This window comes from Staurois parvus, unplaced genomic scaffold, assembly GCF_062004578.1.
Source record: "Staurois parvus isolate SC_StPar_1 unplaced genomic scaffold, SC_StPar_1.0 ptg001462l, whole genome shotgun sequence".
NCBI classification, from domain to species: Eukaryota; Metazoa; Chordata; class Amphibia; order Anura; family Ranidae; genus Staurois; species Staurois parvus.
The window spans coordinates 739,668-745,932 of record NW_028319258.1 but is presented as its reverse complement, the minus strand read 5'-3'; positions in this window follow the sequence as shown (position 1 = coordinate 745,932).

Sequence of the window (6,265 nt, the reverse complement as noted above, 5' to 3'; positions counted from 1 at the left end):
ATGGCGGCGGACATGTGCGGCGACGGAGCGGGGATGTCTGGGAAGGCGCGCAGACAAGGCGCGCTGACCCATAATGCATTCCTCAATGACATGTGATCGCATCAGCCAATCAGCAGCCAGCCAGCCAGCACTGTGTAATGGTCGAGCTATAAATAGCGGCCATTTTGGAATTCTTCATTTGCCTCCAGTCATTGAACAGAGGCAGACCGCTCTGTATTAGGGACAGAGTTAGGGCCACAGAAACGATACTTGGGGACAGAGAAACGTTACTTAGGGACAGAGAACCATTACTCAGGGACACAGATTTGTTAATGAGGGCCACAGAATCGTTACTTAGGGACAAAGAAACGCTAGTTAGGGCCACAGAATTCTTACTCAGGGACAGACAGAATTGTTACTGAGTGCCAGAGAATTGTTACTTAGGGCCACAGAAACGTTATTAGGGCCACAGAATTGTTACTCAGGGACAGACAGAATTGTTACTGAGTGCCAGAGAATTGTTACTTAGGGCCACAGAAACTTTAGTTAGGGCCACAGAATTGTTACTCAGGGACAGACACAGAATTGTTACTGAGGGCCACAGAACTGTTACTTAGGGCCACAGAAACTTTAGTTAGGGCCACAGAATTGTTACTCAGGGACAGACAGAATTGTTACTGAGGGCCACAGAACTGTTACTTAGGGCCACAGAATTGTTACTCGCACAGACACAGAATTGTTACTCAGGGACACAGAATTGTTACTGAGGGCCACAGAACTGTTACTTAGGGTCACAGAATTGTTACTCGCACAGACACAGAATTGTTACTCAGGGACACAGAATTGTTACTGAGGGCCACAGAACTGTTACTTAGGGCCACAGAATTGTTACTCGCACAGACACAGAATTGTTACACAGGGACACAGAATTGTTACTGAGGGCCACAGAACCGTTACTTAGGGCCACAGAATTGTTACTCAGGGACACAGAATTGTTACTGAGGGCCACAGAACTGTTACTTAGGGCCACAGAATTGTTACTCGCACAGACACAGAATTGTTACTCAGGGACACAGAATTGTTACTGAGGGCCACAGAACTGTTACTTAGGGTCACAGAATTGTTACTCGCACAGACACAGAATTGTTACTCAGGGACACAGAACTGTTACTGAGGGCCACAGAACTGTTACTTAGGGCCACAGAATTGTTACTCGCACAGACACAGAATTGTTACACAGAGACACAGAATTGTTACTGAGGGCCACAGAACCGTTACTTAGGGCCACAGAATTGTTACTGAGGGACACAGAATTGTTACTGAGGGCCACAGAACCGTTACTTAGGGCCACAGAATTGTTACTCAGGGACACAGAATTGTTACTGAGGGCCACAGAACTGTTACTTAGGGCCACATAATTGTTACTCGCACAGACACAGAATTGTTACTCAGGGACACAGAACTGTTACTGGGGGCCACAGAACTGTTACTGAGGGCCACAGAATTGTTACTCGCACAGACACAGAATTGTTACTCAGGGACACAGAATTGTTACTGAGGGCTACAGAACCGTTACTTAGGGCCACAGAATTGTTACTCGCACAGACACAGAATTGTTACACAGGGACACAGAATTGTTACTGAGGGCCACAGAACCGTTACTTAGGGCCACAGAATTGTTACTCAGGGACACAGAATTGTTACTGAGGGCCACAGAACTGTTACTTAGGGCCACAGAATTGTTACTCGCACAGACACAGAATTGTTACACAGGGACACAGAATTGTTACTGAGGGCCACAGAACCGTTACTTAGGGCCACAGAATTGTTACTCAGGGACACAGAATTGTTACTGAGGGCCACAGAACTGTTACTTAGGGCCACAGAATTGTTACTCGCACAGACACAGAATTGTTACACAGGGACACAGAATTGTTACTGAGGGCCACAGAACCGTTACTTAGGGCCACAGAATTGTTACTCAGGGACACAGAATTGTTACTGAGGGCCACAGAACTGTTACTTAGGGTCACAGAATTGTTACTCGCACAGACACAGAATTGTTACTCAGGGACACAGAACTGTTACTGAGGGCCACAGAACTGTTACTTAGGGCCACAGAATTGTTACTCAGGGACACAGAATTGTTACTGAGGGCCACAGAACTGTTACTTAGGGTCACAGAATTGTTACTCGCACAGACACAGAATTGTTACTCAGGGACACAGAACTGTTACTGAGGGCCACAGAACCGTTACTTAGGGCCACAGAATTGTTACTCAGGGACACAGAATTGTTACTGAGGGCCACAGAACCGTTACTTAGGGCCACAGAATTGTTACTCAGGGACACAGAATTGTTACTGAGGGCCACAGAACTGTTACTTAGGGCCACAGAATTGTTACTCGCACAGACACAGAATTGTTACTCAGGGACACAGAACTGTTACTGGGGGCCACAGAACTGTTACTTAGGGCCACAGAATTGTTACTCGCACAGACACAGAATTGTTACTCAAGGACACAGAATTGTTACTGAGGGCCACAGAACCGTTACTTAGGGCCACAGAATTGTTACTCGCACAGACACAGAATTGTTACACAGGGACACAGAATTGTTACTGAGGGCCACAGAACCGTTACTTAGGGCCACAGAATTGTTACTCAGGGACACAGAATTGTTACTGAGGGCCACAGAACTGTTACTTAGGGCCACAGAATTGTTACTCGCACAGACACAGAATTGTTACACAGGGACACAGAATTGTTACTGAGGGCCACAGAACCGTTACTTAGGGCCACAGAATTGTTACTCAGGGACACAGAATTGTTACTGAGGGCCACAGAACTGTTACTTAGGGCCACAGAATTGTTACTCGCACAGACACAGAATTGTTACACAGGGACACAGAATTGTTACTGAGGGCCACAGAACCGTTACTTAGGGCCACAGAATTGTTACTCAGGGACACAGAATTGTTACTGAGGGCCACAGAACTGTTACTTAGGGTCACAGAATTGTTACTCGCACAGACACAGAATTGTTACTCAGGGACACAGAACTGTTACTGAGGGCCACAGAACTGTTACTTAGGGCCACAGAATTGTTACTCGCACAGAAACAGAATTGTTAATCAGGGACACAGAACTGTTACTGAGGGCCACAGAACTGTTACTTAGGGCCACAGAATTGTTACTCGCACAGACACAGAATTGTTACTCAGGGACACAGAACTGTTACTGAGGGCCGCAGAACTGTTACTTAGGGCCACAGAATTGTTACTCAGGGACACAGAATTGTTACTGAGGGCCACAGAACTGTTACTTAGGGTCACAGAATTGTTACTCGCACAGACACAGAATTGTTACTCAGGGACACAGAACTGTTACTGAGGGCCGCAGAACTGTTACTTAGGGCCACAGAATTGTTACTCGCACAGAAACAGAATTGTTACTCAGGGACACAGAACTGTTACTGAGGGCCACAGAACTGTTACTTAGGGCCACAGAATTGTTACTCGCACAGACACAGAATTGTTACTCAGGGACACAGAATTGTTACACAGGGACACAGAATTGTTACTGAGGGCCACAGAACCGTTACTTAGGGCCACAGAATTGTTACTCAGGGACACAGAATTGTTACTGAGGGCCACAGAACTGTTACTTAGGGTCACAGAATTGTTACTCGCACAGACACAGAATTGTTACTCAGGGACACAGAACTGTTACTGAGGGCCACAGAACTGTTACTTAGGGCCACAGAATTGTTACTCGCACAGAAACAGAATTGTTACTCAGGGACACAGAACTGTTACTGAGGGCCACAGAACTGTTACTTAGGGCCACAGAATTGTTACTCGCACAGACACAGAATTGTTACACAGAGACACAGAATTGTTACTGAGGGCCACAGAACCGTTACTTAGGGCCACAGAATTGTTACTCAGGGACACAGAATTGTTACTGAGGGCCACAGAACTGTTACTTAGGGCCACAGAATTGTTACTCGCACAGACACAGAATTGTTACTCAGGGACACAGAACTGTTACTGAGGGCCACAGAACTGTTACTTAGGGCCACAGAATTGTTACTCGCACTGACACAGAATTGTTACTCAGGGACACAGAACTGTTACTGAGGGCCACAGAACTGTTACTTAGGGCCACAGAATTGTTACTCGCACAGACACAGAATTGTTACACAGGGACACAGAATTGTTACTGAGGGCCACAGAACCGTTACTTAGGGCCACAGAATTGTTACTCAGGGACACAGAATTGTTACTGAGGGCCACAGAACTGTTACTTAGGGCCACAGAATTGTTACTCGCACAGACACAGAATTGTTACACAGGGACACAGAATTGTTACTGAGGGCCACAGAACCGTTACTTAGGGCCACAGAATTGTTACTCAGGGACACAGAATTGTTACTGAGGGCCACAGAACTGTTACTTAGGGCCACAGAATTGTTACTCGCACAGACACAGAATTGTTACTCAGGGACACAGAATTGTTACTGAGGGCCACAGAACCGTTACTTAAGTCCACAGAATTGTTACTCGCACAGACACAGAATTGTTACACAGGGACACAGAATTGTTACTGAGGGCCACAGAACCGTTACTTAGGGCCACAGAATTGTTACTCAGGGACACAGAACTGTTACTGAGGGCCACAGAACTGTTACTTAGGGCCACAGAATTGTTACTCGGACAGACACAGAATTGTTACTCAGGGACACAGAATTGTTACTGAGGGCCACAGAACCGTTACTTAGTGCCACAGAAACGTTAATCAGGGACACAGAATTGTTACTGAGGGCCACAGAACCGTTACTTAGGGCCACATAAACGTTAATCAGGGACACAGAATTGTTACTGAGGGCCACAGAACCGTTACCTAGGGCCACAGAATTGTTACTCACGGACAGACACAGAATTGTTTCTTGAGGGACACAGAATTTTTACTGAGGGCCACAGAACCGTTACTTAGGGCCACATAAACGTTAATCAGGGACACAGAATTGTTACTGAGGGCCACAGAACCGTTACTTAGGGCCACATAAACGTTAATCAGGGACACAGAATTGTTACTTAGGGCCACAGAACCGTTACTTAGGGCCACAGAATTGTTACTCACGGACAGACACAGAATTGTTTCTTGAGGGACACAGAATTTTTACTGAGGGCCACAGAACCGTTACTTAGGGCCACATAAACGTTAATCAGGGACACAGAATTGTTACTGAGGGCCACAGAACCGTTACTTAGGGCCACATAAACGTTAATCAGGGACACAGAATTGTTACTTAGGGCCACAGAACCGTTACTTAGGGCCACAGAATTGTTACTCGCACTGACACAGAATTGTTACTCAGGGACACAGAACTGTTACTGAGGGCCACAGAACTGTTACTTAGGGCCACAGAATTGTTACTCGCACAGACACAGAATTGTTACACAGGGACACAGAATTGTTACTGAGGGCCACAGAACCGTTACTTAGGGCCACAGAATTGTTACTCAGGGACACAGAATTGTTACTGAGGGCCACAGAACTGTTACTTAGGGCCACAGAATTGTTACTCGCACAGACACAGAATTGTTACACAGGGACACAGAATTGTTACTGAGGGCCACAGAACCGTTACTTAGGGCCACAGAATTGTTACTCAGGGACACAGAATTGTTACTGAGGGCCACAGAACTGTTACTTAGGGCCACAGAATTGTTACTCGCACAGACACAGAATTGTTACTCAGGGACACAGAATTGTTACTGAGGGCCACAGAACCGTTACTTAAGTCCACAGAATTGTTACTCGCACAGACACAGAATTGTTACACAGGGACACAGAATTGTTACTGAGGGCCACAGAACCGTTACTTAGGGCCACAGAATTGTTACTCAGGGACACAGAACTGTTACTGAGGGCCACAGAACTGTTACTTAGGGCCACAGAATTGTTACTCGGACAGACACAGAATTGTTACTCAGGGACACAGAATTGTTACTGAGGGCCACAGAACCGTTACTTAGTGCCACAGAAACGTTAATCAGGGACACAGAATTGTTACTGAGGGCCACAGAACCGTTACTTAGGGCCACATAAACGTTAATCAGGGACACAGAATTGTTACTGAGGGCCACAGAACCGTTACCTAGGGCCACAGAATTGTTACTCACGGACAGACACAGAATTGTTTCTTGAGGGACACAGAATTTTTACTGAGGGCCACAGAACCGTTACTTAGGGCCACATAAACGTTAATCAGGGACACA